Source organism: Equus przewalskii, chromosome 7 (assembly GCF_037783145.1).
Source record: "Equus przewalskii isolate Varuska chromosome 7, EquPr2, whole genome shotgun sequence".
NCBI lineage: Eukaryota > Metazoa > Chordata > Mammalia > Perissodactyla > Equidae > Equus > Equus przewalskii.
Window position 1 is genome coordinate 26,622,417 of NC_091837.1, and position 16,809 is coordinate 26,639,225.

The 16,809-nt window shown below is 45.6% G+C and overlaps 1 long non-coding RNA gene across 1 annotated transcript; it reads left to right on the forward strand.

Annotated features, from left to right (window-relative positions):
• The first annotated feature begins 301 nt into the window (after positions 1–301).
• LOC139084473 (uncharacterized) lies at positions 302–15,029 on the forward strand. The gene is made up of 4 exons (XR_011541878.1): positions 302–628; positions 1,616–1,726; positions 4,120–4,292; positions 14,680–15,029. It is a non-coding gene; the product is annotated as an uncharacterized lncRNA (long non-coding RNA).
• The last annotated feature ends 1,780 nt before the right edge of the window (positions 15,030–16,809 follow it).

Sequence of the window (16,809 nt, forward strand, 5' to 3'; positions counted from 1 at the left end):
GAGGGAGCTGCAGGCGCTCTTCCGCTCTTTTTCACTCTTTTTCTTACGCATCTTCTTCCAGCCTAGAGGGATTCTCCCTTGCACGAGGTCAAGGGCGGAGCACAGGTGGGCTGGGCGGGGCTGGGTCCTTGGAGGGGCCGGTGGTGGAGGACAGGTGGGCTGGGCAGGGCCTGGGACCTGAGCAGGATCGCGGCGTAGGTGAGCTGGGCGGGGACTGAGACCCTGGGTAGGGCCGCGGGCGGAGCACAAGTAAGGCGGGCGGGGCTGAGACCTGGGCGGGGTTAAGGGTGGAGCACAGATTGGGTGAGCGGGGCTGGGACCTGGGCGGGGCCGGGGGCCGAGCACAGACAAGCTGGGCCGGGGGTCGGCGGCGGCCGCGGCTGCTGAAGGAAAGTTGCCGGGATCTGAGCGCCAGCAACCGCCTGAGCCGGAGCCGCCGGATGAGGACCGCTCTGCAGGGAAGGGCGCGACCTTCGGAGACGCAGCTGGACCGCCCGACTGGACTGCGCAGGGTCGCCCCGGAGCGTGGAGCAGCCGGCGGGGGCCGCGGGCTGGCGGCGTGACTCAGGGTGCGCTCCAAATACGCAGCCCCGGGGCGGGGCGGGGCGGGGCGCCCTGCCTGGTTTAGGTAAGGCGGGAGCCGGCATCTGTCGCACTGGCCGTCGGACGGGGGTAGCTCGAACTTGGGGTTTCTTGGGGAAACCTGGGGAGGGCGCTGAGGCCACCAGCAGCGCTCCTGGGGGGCGCAGAGCGGCCCTTCCCTGGATGGGCAGACCCTGGAGCAGCCATGTGTGGGACTGGGGCAAATTTGCCCGTTCCAGGATCTTCAGAACCCCTACCTGAAGCCATCTGAAGCAACCGGAATCACACCACGTTCTGCTCCCAGAAGTGAGGAGGGGGCGTGGTTGAGGGAAAGCCTTTACTGTCCCCGACTCCCGGTTTCCGTGGGATCCACCCCCACCCCCACTGAACACGTGGCACTTAGGATCCAGAAAGTGGGGGCCGGTTATGTGAACCCCTTTCCGCAAAGCATAGAATCACGTTCTGACCCCGAATCCAGACCCTCAGCCTGTCAAACTGGCACTGGGGAGCCAGGCGGAGAGCCCGGCGTTTCGCACCCTTCCCCCAGCCCCAGGGCCTGGAGCTGATCTGGGGTCGTCGAGGGAGGCGCATTCACAGCAGCTAACAGCGAACTCCAGCCTGGCAGAAACCTGGGGCTCTCCACCCGGACTCCCCAGATTCAGTGCGATGGGATTTGGGATTGCAGCTACGTAGAGGTTGTGGGGCTCAGAGACGCTGGTGTCTGGGGCGAGTGGGTGCGAGTCTCTAACGGAACTGGGCTTCCCAGGAGTCGGGTATCTGAGGCTTCTCACCTCAGGCCCCTCTCCACGACCGGGATGCACGGCCTCGGGGAGGGGCGAGATTTAATGGGCACATTGGGCACATAGCAGTGCCCGGAGCGTTCCAGAGGAGGCCAGCTGGAGTGAGGACCATTGCTGTCTTATTCTGCGCACGTGGGACTGGGGTCGCCGCGCGGACTCCGCGGGAGGGGCGGGAGAGATGGCCTCGGAGCCCCAGGAGCCGCTGGCATCTGGCGCCTTTCTCATCCACACAGGCGCGGATGGCCCAGGGCAGGCGAGGAGCCGGGCCTCAGCTCCGCAGGTACAGAAGAAAGGCCCGCCCGGAAGAGGCCTCTGCGCAGCTTGTGAGCAGCCGCATCTTCCAGGTGGGTTTCTCTCCCTTCTGGAGCAGACCTGTGTGGACAGCTCAGGAGACTCCTGGGTTCTCGGTCTCTCAGCTTCTTGCATTAGCATAAAGTTTCCTCCTTCTTGCATTAACGTAAAGAGCAAGTTTCCATCCCCTGTGGGCCCCATGGGGATCCCGGAATTAATTTGTGACCAAGTCAGGCTGACTTTGCCCAAACCTCCTGCTCCCGGGACTTTAGCAGATGCCAGCCCTGAGCCCCCAGGGCTGAGAGGTCTAAGTGAGCAGAGACTTGGACTCGGGTCAGATTCCCTAAGGATGGGGGGAGCGGCGTGAGAGTTAAAAAGGGGCATTTTGGGTTAAAAGAAAGAAAAGCTGAGAATAACACCCATTATTTTTCTTTGATGAGATAGACTGTTAGCTTGTTAAGACCAGAGAAAGTCTCCGTTAATAGGGTGGCACAGAAGTGGCATACGGATAGAAAACTGACTGCAAGAAAATTATTCAGCAGAGGGGTATCATGTCTTAATTAAAAAACAAGCAATATTTTTCAACATATCGTGCTGGGGCCATTGGACATCAAAGGCGAAATAAATGAACTTTGTCCTAAACTTCACACCTCATACAAAAATGAACTCCGTGTGGATCAAAGGTGGAGATGTAAAATGTAAAATAATGCAACTTCTAGCAGGAAACGGAACATCTTGGGGCCTAGGACTCAGTGAGCAGTTCTTAAACCTGATGCTGAGAACACAGTGCGTCAAAGAAAAAATAAGATACATTGGACTTCATCAAGATTAAAAATGTTTGATCTGCAAAAGACCCTGTTAAAGATGAAAAGATAAGTTATAGACTGAAAGAAAATATTTGCCAAAAACCATATCTGAAAGAAAAAAAAGCAAAGTTCAACAACAGTAAAAACTTGGACCAAAGACAAGAAATTGCACTGATGACAAATATGGATGGCAAGTAAGGAGATGAAAATGACGTTTAACGTCACTAGCCATTAGGGAAATGCAAACTAAGACCGAGATGAGATGAGAAATAACTACACACCTATTAGAATAGATAAAATTTATATACACACACACACACACTGCCAAACATCGGTGAGGATGTGGGGAAACTGGATCTCTCATACATTGTTGGTGGGAATGTAAAATTCCTAATCTGGAAAATAGTTTGACTATTTTATTATAATTTACATTTATATTGTTTAAAAACACATTTACCACGCAAGCCAGCAATTGCACTCCTGGGCGTTTTTCAGAGATAGATGAAAACTTACATCCACACTAAAACCTATACATGAATATTCATAGCAGCTTTATTTGTAACAACCAAAAACTGAAAACAACTCACGTGTCCTTTAAGTGGTGAATGGTTGATGTGTATGACATCCATGCCATGGGTCACTACTCAGCCGTAAAAGGACTATTGATACAGCAACTTACATAGGTCTCAAGGGCATCGTGCTGAGGGAAAAAAGCCAACCCCAAAACGTCACACATACATGCTTCCGTGTATGTCACATTTCATGAACCGGTAAATGTATAGAGCTGAAGAGATTATTGATCACCAGGAATTAGGGCTGGTGGGGAATTGCTGGATTCCAGAAGGCCATGGGGTTTCCCTTGAAGCTCTGTCAGTGGCCTCTCCAGAGCCAGCATCTCTTGGCACCGGGAGGCCGGGAGATCTTTACCCGCATGCTCCGCTCTCTGATGCACATTGTGGGCTCCTGCTCTCTTTTGGAAACTCTGAACTGAGTTCTCTGCACGGCTCAGAACAAGGGTAGCGACGGGAACCCCATTTTAGCGGGGCTCATGGAGGTTCTCTAAGGACACCCCTCATGCGTGGGGTGGTGAAGGCAATCTCAGAATATTGGACCCCATTCAGCTTCATTTCTCATTCAGTACCTGGACAACAGTTATACCACCTACTGGTGGGACAAAGATGATGCTACTCTACTGAATTTTGAGATTAAACGGAGGGACGACGGCTTGTCGGGGCATGAGGTGTTTATCAAAACACGTCGCTGTGGCTTCATGACATGTTCCTAAATTCTGAAATCACATTTTGTGGTCAGCTGGTTCTAGGACAAAAAGAGGACCTACCACTGATGTGTACGACTTTGCATATGAGCTTTCAGACAAAATTTGTCTCACATTTTGCTTGAGGTATGGCGGGACAGAAGTAGAAGCCTGGAATTCCCAGGGGAGTTTGCCACAATCATCGAGAGAGGACAAGGCCTTAATGTTCCTGTAAATCAATCTATAGGAGGTGTAATAAACCTATCTATAATTAAAGAAAACTTATTTAAGATTAGTACTTCCTTTATTTCCTTTTCTGCATGTGAAACTCCCGGAGAAGTTAAAGGTTTACTCAGGAGATCCAACCTGGACGTTTTACCCTCAGGTCTGGCTGGCTGTGTGCCCACTGATGTCATGTGGAGAATGTTCTTAAGCTGCTCCAGGGGTCTCCGGAATGCTGCCCAGCACTGCGCTCCATCTCACAGGTCCCAGCACAAGGTGTGGGGTGTCTGCCACGGTCTCATTGCTCCTAAGCCCCCTGGTAGAGAGTTAGGAGATGTAAGTATGCACACTCACCCCTGTATCCACGTGCACACACCTGTCTGTCTGTCTATCCATCTATCCATTAAAAACAGGATTCATGTTGATAGCCCTGATTCCAATAAATCACCAAGCTTCATCCTGACCTTCCGCTTGTCCTTACTTTTCATTTCTTTTTCTGACAGCGAGCAGCCTGGCTCTCACGTCCTCTTATATGTTTACTTATTTGCTCAATCCTACTGTAAGTTGTTTCTCAATTGCTAATTGTCATTAGCCTTCTAGTATCTATCCAGTCAAAATACCGTTTCCAAGGTGACTTCCTAGATCTCTTCTTTCTCATTTCTGATCGTGTGACTGTGTGATTCATTGTAATATAGTCAGTCTCATTACTACCATTTATATTCCATTTTGGGTTCCCCCACACCCTGGTTTTTAAAAATCATTTCCTTATTTTAGACTACCTGAAACACTGCTGTGGCTCAGAGTCAAGCTGTACGGAGGGTTTCTTCTTTGCTCGGGAACCATTTCTTTTTTTTTTGTTTGTTTTAAGATTTTATTTTTTTTTCCTTTTTCTCCCCAAAGCCCCCCAGTACATAGTTGTATATTCTTCGTTGTGGGTCCTTCTAGTTGTGGCATGTGGGACGCTGCCTCAGCGTGGTTTGATGAGCAGTGCCATGTCCGTGCCCAGGATTCGAACCAACGAAACACTGGGCCGCCTGCAGCGGAGCGCACAGACTTAACCACTCAGCCACGGGGCCAGCCCCATGGTCCCCATTTTTTGATGAGCAAACTGAGGCTCCGGAATGTGAAGTGGCTTTCACAAAGAAACCAAGTCAGGGAAGTTGGGTTTGAACCGAGCTCTTTTCATCCCAGCCTGACTTCTCACTTCCTTGCTGTGCTCAGAAAGGCAGCGACACAAGGCATTTAAGCTGAAACGCCCACCAGCAGAAGAAGGAAGACGCACACGTTCCTATATTCATACAAGGAAATACTAATCAACCATGAAAATTAATTAGTGCTGCATGTTTCAGCGTGGATAAATCTTTAAAACACAAGATTGAATACAAAAATTAAAAAGCAAGTTGCCCAAGCATATCTAGAACAAGATATCATTATATACGCTTAAAACATGCAAAGCAATTGCATACATTTCTATGAATATGCACTTGTGTGGTGAAAGCATAAAATAGCAAATATCCTTGGCAATCGTACATATAAATGTCAGGATAGTGGTGATCTCGGGGAGGGCAGGGGTGCATGGAACCACCTGGTGGGGGTTCCTAGGGAGCTTCAGCACATCTGTGTGTTGTGTTTTTTAAGCTGGGTGGTGGGTGTAACAACGGGTGTTAAGTTACTTTCTGCACTGCTTAGCTGCCTGATGTATTTGATAATTATAATTTTCAAGTGATCGCCACACAGTGGTCCTGCTGGTTCATTTTTTGTAGACTATGAGACAAGAAGCTTTTCTTGAAGTGGTTGGAGACAGATAGATGAATTAACACGTGCTTTGGCTCAGCTTAGCGTATAATGCACATTAAATAGTTAGTCCCCTGGGCTGAATCCTGCATCAGTGGCCCACACCAGTTGGTTAGGTCTTTCTTAGAGGTAAAGTAGAGGGAGTCTGTTATGGACATTTGTTTCTGATTGAATTAGGCTCAGAATGTTGTACATAACTGTGTTCACTATTCTCAAGTCAAAAGAACCAGAATCCAAACTATATACCCACACAGTTCCAGACATAAAACCCAAGAAGAACAACAATATTGAGGCTGGGAATAAAAGAGTGTCATTCCTTCATTCATTCAACAAATATTTCCTAGTGCCAAGTGTGTGCTAGGACTTCTACAAGGCGCCGAAGCTACAGTGGGAAACAATAGAAATGTGGTCCTCGCCCTGGTGGAAGCATACACTCATCAAGGAAAGCATCCCTTCCCTCCAAAAAACAAGTAAACAAAACTATAGAGATAATAATTACAAACATTAATTAAACCATTGCAAAATACACACATATATTTGCAAAGTATGATTTGCTTGCAATTAAATAACAACAGACATCAGTTTTCACTTATTAAATATTTATTGGGCACCCGCGATGTGCTAGCTGCTGTCCTGAACACTGAGCTTGCAGCAGAGATCCCAGGACTGTCACTCATTGGCCAGATTTGAGTCAGAAGCTCGTCCCAGAACCAATTCCTGTAAGCCAGAGGATGTGATATTCTGATTGGCCAAACCTGGTCACGTGTCCACCCATTTGGGCTTCAGTCAAACCACGTGGACTGAATCAAGTCAGGGCAGTTTCTCAGAGAGTAAATAGGGGCTTTTCCATGAACAGGTGGGGGTTATTACTAGATGTTAGTGATGAGATGCTACTGAAATTTTCTCCAAGCTCTTCCTCATTCCCTGAAGTTCACCCAGCCTTTCCTTTTGCCTCGGTTATTATGGAAACACCATCTGCACCGGAACTCATTGCTCTACTGTGCTTGCCGTGTTTGGCCCCTGGCTGGCTGGTTTGCGGGCACAGCGTGCCATGACGCCTGGACTCATAGGAGAAGTCAATGGCCCCCTTTGCTGGGGAGGTTTCTTTTGATGTCATGGTTAATCATACACACACCTGTGACTCGGTCCATCTCTGAGGCAGACAGAGCCATCTGCTGCAGTGCACACAGATGAGACTGAAGCCAGTGCACTGTCCATTTTTAATGTCCCTGGCCTGCCAATCAGGTTGCATCTAATTGATGAGGACAGCCTCTGCGACCCCTGCTGGTCTCTTTACAAATCTGAGCTCGTGGATTGACTTTGAGTCTCCCAGAAGATGACAAACCCTGTCATCCAGGCAAAACATTCCTTTCTCTCTAAATCTGCGTTGGTTTTCTATTCATGCCATAACAAATGACCACAAATTTAGTGCCTTAAAACAGCAGGGATTTATGACCTCACAGTTTGTAGGTCAGAAGTCCAAGACAAGCCTCAGCGCACTGAGACCCAGGTGTGGATGGCTGCGTCCTTTCTGGAGGCGCTGTGGGAGAAACAGTTTCCTTGCTCGTTCAGGTTGTTTCCTGTGGGTGTGGGCTGAGTTCCTGTTTCCTGGCTGTCCTGCCAGCTTCCAGAGAGTTCCCTCACTTCTTGGCTCATCGTCCACTTCCTCCATCTTAAAAGCCTACAATGACAGGTAGGGTCCCTCTCATGCTTCCAGTCTCTTCTGCCTCTTCTTCTGCATTGCATCTCTCTGTCTGACTCTTTTGCCTTCCTCTTCCACTTTTAAGGGCTCATGTGATTATATTGGGCCCACAGGGATAGTCAGAATAATCTCCCATCTTAAGGTCCCTAACCTTAATTCCGTGTGCAAAGCTCTTTTTGCATGCGATGTAATGTATTCACCGCTTTCCGGGAGTAGGGGATGGGCGTCTCTGGGAGACATTGCCTATCACAAAAGCTGATCAAAATGCTGAAGTGTTGTGGATGGCTAGGGTTGGGGGAGAAATTTGAGGTCATGGAGATCACCCTTTGACATGACCTCCTGACCTCTTGCGTGCCTACTGGGAGCCTGCTGCTAACAGAGCAGATGTATTTCTATCCCCTCTCCCATAGGCAGCAGAAAGAGCCCACCCTGGTCAAGAGAGGCTGGCAGCCTGACTCCTCTCTGAGCTCCTTCCCACCTGGGTGTGAGTGAGGGGCAGTGCCGCCTGCTGGTTAGGACCGCCCGGGGTGTAATTCAGCACAGCACTCTCTATCTCGCTCTCCCACTTTGGATGAGTCACCTGACTTCTCGGCCTCAGTTTCCTCTCCTGCAGCTTGGGCAGACTCATTTTTAAGGCTCATTTCTAGGCATGTGCATAGCAGAACCAAGGCTGACCAAGTCCTTCTTTCAAGGTGTTTACGCTGTGGGGGAAGGTCAGGACATAAGCACAACCGTGCAGAAGTCCGCCAGGTAGTTTCCAGTGGTGGAAAGCAATTTGAATAAAATGAGCCCCGTTGTAAGTGATGGAGTTATTAGCAGGGCTTGGGTGGTGAGCAGAGCTTGTCAGAAAACGTGATCTAGGAGGGAAAGCTTTCTCGGGAGAGGAGGCAGACATCTGAAACCAGCCACGAGAATTCTAGGAAGAGCATCACAGGTGAAGACACCAAGGGTGATGGCGCCGGGGCAGGAGCATTTTACGAGAGCTCTGTGTGAGCAGGGGTATGAAGGAGCCTCAGAGCACAGAAAGGGACGAATGAAGCCTGCCCACGAGAAGCGGCTGTACCCGGAGAGGGGCCAGCGGTCTAAGTCGGATTGTGTTTTCTTGTTTCATAAATGCTGAAAGAAACGGACCCTGTATGAAGGCAGAAGTGAAGTCTGGATTCTGGAGCCCTGGACATGAAGACAGGGCTAGTTTCTGAGGCCTGAAAGAATTTCTCAGATTGCCAAGAAACCCTTTTTTGCTCACTTTGCAGGTTTTTACTTAAAAAAATAACAACAGCCGAAAGCCAGTTGTCTGTCTAGTGGATCTGTTAAAGTTTTGCAGGTACCTCATTTATAGGTAGCTGGTTCCATTTGTTTCTTCCACTTTTTATAGGTTTATAGTTACTGGGCCGTGATTTGTGCAGTAAGCAATTCTAAAAACATTCATAAAGAGCCTTGTATTCATAAAGGCATATAAAGTACGGTTTGTGATTTGATTCTAACTAGAGGGGTATTGTTTGGCGACAATTTCATTGGATTTCTTCTGTAAATGGAGTATACCTTTATCTCTATTAATTCCATTAAAAAAAAAAGCCAAACCTTTACTTCTGTTGTTTTTTAGGTTGACTGCTGCTCACTGTCATTTAGACAGATGACTTCAAAGATAACTTAATGAGAGAAGGGAAAAAGATAATGTATTACACGCTGTTATAATTTATAATCCACAGTTGTGAAATTTGATGTCTAAATCATGCAAATTTGCGTGGTTTTTGAGCCACAGAGTCTAAATCCACAAAGCTCTTTGCAAGGAATTATTCCCACCCTCTTTTTTGTTCCCTTTATACGTTATTCAAAACAGTAGAACTTCTGGGCCGGCCCGGTGGCACACTGGTTAAGTTCCCACGCTCCGCTTCACCGGCCTGGGGTTCGCCGGTTCAGATCCTGAGCTCGGACCTACACACTGCTTGTCAAGCCATGCTGTGGTAGGCGTTCCACATACAAAGTAGAGGAAGATGGGCACAGATGTTAGCTCAGGGCCCGTCTTCCTCAGCAAAAAGAGGAGGATTGGTGGTAGATGTTAGCTCAGGGCTAATCTTCCTCAAAAAAAAAAAAAAATCACTAGGACTTCTCTTACTGTGTCTGCCACTTTGCTTATGCACTTCTTGGAAACAATTGCTGACTGGTAGTTTCTACATCCCCAGCACAGAACTGTCAGCTTGTTAGAGCTCATTAAGTGTTTGTTGAACTGGATGAAATTTGAAATACCATATTAAAAGTCTTGCATCAACCTCCAAGGTCCTTAGCAGTGATTTTGGTTCTTACCATGGCAATGTACTTGCTTTTCATACTTAATAAATATATTAGAGCTTTCCCTCTAAATGGAAATCAAAACATTTATACAGTACTTGTGCTCCGCTGGGCTTGGCTAAAGGAACTTTCTGCCTGCCCTTGGCGTTGGGCGTCAGGATCAAGGTTAGGAGCCATTTCTCTGGAGGAAAGAGAAGTTTTATGGAGCCAGCAAAGGGACTGTTTTGAATTGCTTGGAATCTGAAGTAAGGCTTTTTTGAATATTTGAAATTTGGTTTGGGTGTAAAGTAGAAAGGCCATTTTATTCTATGCATATTTGAGAAAGATTTGATTGTGAATAGATGAGTCATGGCAGAATATGAGGAAAATTCAAAGCCAATGCTCATAAACTCAAGTACTTCCCCACAACATTGCTCACCTTCCTGGCCTTTCAGAACCCTCCACCCCCTGCTCCTGTGTTCCAGCCACGGGGCCCTTCTATGGGTTCCGTGAATCACCACGCTTCTTCCCACCTCAAGACATTTTGTGGTGGTTCTTCTCTTTGCCTAGAATGTTATTTTCTGGGATGGCAGCATGGCTGGCTTCTTCTCATCAGTGAATTCTAAGCTCGAACATCACCTCTCTCTAAAGAGCCTTCTACTTCCATCCCAAAGAGACTGCAGCCCGGGCACTCTCTCTCATTATCCAGCTTTATTTTCTTCACAGAATCCGTCACTCCCGGAAATACTTATTTGCTTCTTTATTTAGTGTCAGTGACCCTCGCTAGAGTGTCAGCTTCGTGCAGGAAGGGACTGTGCCTGAATTATCCAGCTGAGGGCTAAGAACCGTGCTTAACATGTAAGTACTCGGTAAATATCTGTGGGATAAATACCCCTACAACATCTGGATCCAACAATTAGCTCATGTGCCTGGTACCTTGTGCTAGAAAGCAATAAAATACGATTAGATAAATCCTATCAAATTTGAGGTTCTTCAAGTCAGAACCCCCATTCCTTGTCCTACCCACGTGACTCATTTTTTTCCTAATCGTTCCTCAGCAGTTTTGGGGTTGCAGAGCAGATTTTAGCGGTGGGACGGATCAATTTGGCGGTGCCTCCATTTGGCAGGTGGAGGATACATAGGGTCCTGCTTTGGATTTCCCCATTAGGGACTTTCCTTTAGGATTGGCGTGAGAAATTGTTACCAAGAAAAGAAAAGGTATTATTAAGACCCTCTAACTCCCTGAAATTCCTCTCTCTGGAATATCTTCTTCCTTAAAATCTGAAACCCCAGGATCCTTCACTTCATCAGGGGAGACGAGGCAAATTAACATGGAGCCATAGTCGCAGTTCAGCCGGTCCATCGTGAAGGCAATGAGGGCTGGGACTCGTCTGCGATTATCTTCCGTGACTTTAGATCCTGTCTTCTCATTCTGCTTACCAGCGAATAGATCTTGGACACAGCACAATGTCTTTGGCCTCAGTTTCTATGTCTTCCTATACCAAGGTTTGGTGGAACGAGTTTTGAGACACTAAAAGCAGGTCACTTTCTTCTTTTGGTGGGGTCACTAGCAGGTTACGTGAAAGACACATGGCAGAGGGCGTGATGTGAACCTGAGCCAAGCAGAGCCTCCTGTGAAAGGCTTTCCAACACTCTGGGCATGAGAGCACTGGTAACGGGCCTTTTATACCTGAAGGATGCTGCTCACGAATGGCATGTTGATCTGGATCCACAATGGTGCTGATCTAAAGCCGCGGTTCTCAGGATGGGCTCCAGGGACCCATGGAGTCCTTAAGACTCTTTCAGCAGCAGCAGTAGCAACAGGGGCAGCAGCAAGTTGTTATTTGCTTTTTCGCTTTCATTCTTTCTCGTGTGTACAGTGGAATCTTCCAGAAGCTACAAGATGTGTGATATTACAACAGATCGAATGCAGAAACTGATGTGAGAATCCAGCTGTCTTTTATTAAGCCAGGCATTGGAGATTTGCCAAAATGCAAAACTATGCCTCTCTTCTCATAGGTTTGTTTGTTTGTTTTGGTGAGGAAGATTGGCCCTGAGCTAACATCTGAGCCAGTCTTCCTCTGCTTTGTATGTGAGATGCTGCCACAGCATGGCTTGATGAATGGTGTGTAGGTCCATGCCCAGGATCTGAACCCACAAACCCTGGGCCGCTAAAGCAGAATGAGCGCACTTAACCACTATGCCACTGGGTAGCCCCAAAGTTTTATTTTTGGTTTTCAAAAAATAGTTATTTTTCATAAAACTTAGTTACATTATCTCATGGGTTTATTAATGTTATTTTTTAATGATTTAATAAATATTTTAATTTTCAAAAAAATCTGAAATAACTTTTAAAATTTGAATTCCATGAGGAACGGGAAATTCTCCTGAATTCTTTTTAGGGTTTGTGTGGTGCACACTTCAGTTCAGCTCATCTTCAAATAGGTTTTTCTTCCTTACCTAGAAACAGAAGGCAGCTGGTCTCAAAGGTAATGGTAGGTTGGCAATGCCTGGAATTTGTCAGTTCTGGGAGTCCTGGATGTTTCTTACCTGGGTTCAACCTGAAACCAGGGAGAGGTAGGCTGTCTCACTAAGGAGGTTTTCTGGGGTCTTCACCCAAGGCTTCCTAATGCAGCTGCTACTGCTACCCCTTCCCTTTTTTTTTGTCTGGCCTAGACTTACGGCTGCTACCAGTATTTTGAAATTTTAATTGGTTAACTTGTACCACTTTGTGCTCACTAGCCAGGTATAATTACGGGGTGGAATGGAAGGAGAAAGGAGAACATTTATGGCTAATTGAAAAAATGAGATTGGGCAGATATTCTCAATGCTTTCTACAGCATAAAGGCAATAACTCAATTTTGTGGCTTTGGGTTGTAGAAAAAAAGTCTTAAGGAGTTGGATTCCATTTTGCAGCAGGGCTGGGTTGCAGAGCTGAAATCCATAGGCTCAGATAGAGCATTTCCATCACTGAAGGTTAATAAAGCCCCTAATAGGATTTGTGACCACAAGAACCTCAGACCGACACGCAGCAGCAGGATTCTGTTTATTTGCCATTTGTATGTAAATTTCACATATAATGGATATTGTGTCAGAAATTTTATTGCAATTAGATAGAACACAATGCACTATGATATCTGAGCTAAGATACAAAAAAGACAGGCTGTGTGTGTATGTACATATGAAAAATCCAGCTCATTCTTGATTTCTATGAGAAGCTCAATCTCAGATCCTGAATCTGTGATTACAGCGGTTGAGCTTGGCTGAGAGCGCAGCCGTCGCTCAAAGGCTGGGATATGGGGAATAAATTTCCAGTTGAGAGGCAACATGTTAGCTTTGCCTTATTAATAGCTCTGAGAATGCAGTGACAACGTGTGCCTTACCAGTGACGCCTCCAATGACTGTAAAAAGTGCTGTATGTGGCTGAAGGATAGATATTTTTGGAATTAATTATAGCTACACATAGAACAGAGAAACATTGTTCTTTTCTGTTTTTATTCTAAAGAAAATGAGCTGACATGAAAGCAAAAGGTCAGGATTCAAGTATGTGGTTGTCAATTAGTTACATAATTAATTAGTTACATAGTTAATTACATAATTAATGTCAGGAGATGAAGGAGCAGCTAGCGGCTGCCCACTCTTAACGGAGCTGACATCAGGCTCTATACTACGCTGTTAGTGGGTTTTACTTGCCGTAGCTGCACTGTTCATAGTAATGTTGGTGGAGGAAGAGAAAGTGATACACACTCGCTTTTACTGAGACCAACATATAAATTAAAGCACTTTCTCTGTGACTGTATTTTAATCTCTTCTTCCTCCTCCCTCTGTAAGCTACCAGATTGTGAATTGCCTTAGAGTCAGTTTTAGTGCTGCTGGATGTAAGAGATATCTGATCTCTTTTAATTTCAGATGGTGAAATCTCAGAGTGTTGGGATATCTTAACTCAACACAATGCTAATTTCTGTTAGAAATGCTTTCACCCCAAGTAACAGAAAACTCCAGTAGCTTAAACTACTTGAGACAGGGCTTTGCTTTGCTTACTTAGCAAGGTGTCTGGATCTCGGCAGCGTCACTTTAGTTTTTCAAAACTAGAAGGTCTGAAGTCTGTGTGATTGGCTCTGACTCCTGCACGGCCACAGGATGGCCACTGTAGTTCCAAGCATCACGGCCATATTCAAGGCAGGAGGTAGTGTGGAAGAAGCCAACACCGGTGATGTTTGTCCCATTTATCAGGAAAGTGAAGCAGCCCCCGGAGCCCCCAGCAGGTGCTGGTTTTGTCTCATTGATCTGGGCTGTTTCACACAGGCACCTGGAAAAAGGAGCGTTTGCTTTTCTAACTGCCACTGGGGCGCACTCCCTGGATAATTAAGCGAACACTTACTGGGAATATAGCACCTGCTATACACCAGTGCTGAGGGTGGAGATACAGTGATGATCAAGACAAACATGGTCCTTGATGTTATAGAAATTGTAGGTTTATGAGGGAAGCAGATGTCAAAGAACCAATTAAATGATTAAGTGTTTAATTAGTTTGTTATTAAATACTCGGTAATGTGAAAGAGGTAGACCAGAACTATATGGAAACATAGGCGGCTTCTCTGAGGGAGCGACACTTGAACTGAGTGTTAGAGGATGAACAAAAGTAAATTGAGCAGAGAGGTTGAAATGTGATCACTTTCAAAGGAAGGACAGCGTGAACAGAAAGAACTGTGCGGCCAACGAGTGATGAAGCCAAAGTGTAGGGAAGAAGTGTCTGTTTCCCAGAGTATAGAATGTTAGCATCATTTCGGAAACACCCAACATGGCCATGCTTATATGCTTTGCTGTCCAAAGTTATGAGGAGCCCTAGGGAAGGATCATTACACATTGATATTAAAATTCTCATTTTGGGGACACACTAATCACCTTTATTGACTTTTGTCTTCTTCACTTGACTACTGCCCAATGTTTGTTGTGAAGATTGAATCCTGCTGGATCTTCATCGTCTAAAGTTTTGCTTGGATCCCAAGAGTTCTCCACTATCACTTGGACTGACCTCAGAAAATCTTGCTATTGACTCTCCCCATTTATATCTGACAATTGGCTGGAGTCTGACTGATGAAGACATCAAAAATGTTGACATGATTGGTGAAGATAGATGCCGCCTTTTCCCACAGGACTAATTCGTTAGAGATGAGTTTAGCAGTGGATATTGTCTTACACTGACAACTTTCCATCTTTGTGTAATCCCATAACATGAGAAAATCAGACACCAAATATATGGATATTGAAGATCCTACAGAAATATAAATAAAAAGTCCAATGTGTAATATGTGTGTCTGAGAGTTGTGAGCTCATTGATGTTTTTTTATGTAGTTGTAGATATTTTATTTTTTGTAGTGAATGCTGTGAATACCACCAGGCCTTAACTATTTTTTTCCTGAAACTACCTCATAAGGGTGAAGAAATTTATTAGGTTTCTAAGACATGGAATATCTGGGATTAAATGGCATATTTTCATATTTTGGTAAATAAATCTGCATATTTCAGCCAATATATTTTCAATAACTAACTTTCAGAAAATATCTGTTGCTGTTCAAAATATGACCTATTATAACTTCCACTGCTAAAGCAGGGTACAACATTTTCCTCCCCTGATCACCTCCATCCAATTTTCATGTATGGTGACATTTCAAACAAATTTCTTCAACTGGCAAGTAGGAATAATAATACTACCTATACCATGGGGCTATAAGGAGGATTAAATGGAAAACATTTAGGATAATGCTTCACACATAACAAGTGCTCAATAAAATTGGGTGCTTTTATTTTTGAGTGGAATCATTATGGCATTATTTCTATGTGGAAGATGCTGTGGAGGGTGGGGGGCATGCAGATTTGGTTGGGGGACAAAATGAAGAACTTTGTCTTGGCCACGTTGATTGCTTTCCAACTAGTAGATATTCAAGTAGAGAAGTTTCTTAGGCAGTTTAATACATAATTCTTTTTTGTCTTTCTAGCTTTCATTGCTAAGTTTTTTTTATCTACTGTACTCATGGGAAGGTGAACCATGGAAAATGAAGAGTAGTCAAAACAGACAACCACTCCTCGAGACTTAGTCTTGTATTTGATCTAGAATGCATCTTTCAATTTTCAGATGCCTTATATACAGTCACCAGCAAAGAGTAAACCCTTGTTGAGAGCTAGAAGAATGAATACATTAACATAATGTAAAATAGCATTTCCAACATTGGCTGTTTCAAAATTCTGCTTGGTGTACTTCTTCCTGCCATCCATTTCCTGAGGTAGACAGCGACAGGCTTGACTCAGCTACTGAGTAACCACATATAAAAACCAACACTGCAGATACTTTTTCTCACTTTAGTGCAAAAGTACCTAGTTATAAGGGTAAAGGAGAAAGATTTGGGATGTGCTCAGAGAGTGAGGTTCTTTTTTACTCAGTCTAGATAAAATAAACCACGAGTTGGAAAAAAAAGGTGGTGGGTAGGCCTCTGCTTTCACTCTGATCAACATCACCAAGGAGCTGGGCAGAAACTGAGTTGGTACCCTGATGGCGGCGTTTTGGTCACATCCAAACAACCTGCCATCCATTGCAACCAACATGATACCTGCCCCTGGTCCAGCTTGGAGGGACACCCATCTGGGCTCTGAGACTCTGCACAGCATCCTCTCCCCATCACAGGCAAGTTCAAGGCTCCCTGGACATCCTCAGGGCTTAAGACCCAAGCCTTGGGTTAATGGGTTAATGGAGGTTTGGAGGCAAAAACCTTTTCCTGTAACCAATGAGGCACCAGACTGTGCGACTTGAGACCTCTTATCAAATATGGCCTGGACAGTGGGGGGACATCAACCAGAGTGGTGCCCTGTGGCTCTGACTTGCATATGGGGCACAAACATGAACTCGTTTGATTTCTGTTGAGTCGTAGGTGATGAAGCCATGCTGAGATTTATTATGGATCATGGGAGATATCCTATAGCAGGTTGCTAATAATGATAAACTAATAATAACAATTAAAAAACAACAATAAAAGTCAACAACCACAAAATGTATCAGACATGTTGAAGGCTCAGGCCTTGAGGAGAGGGTTA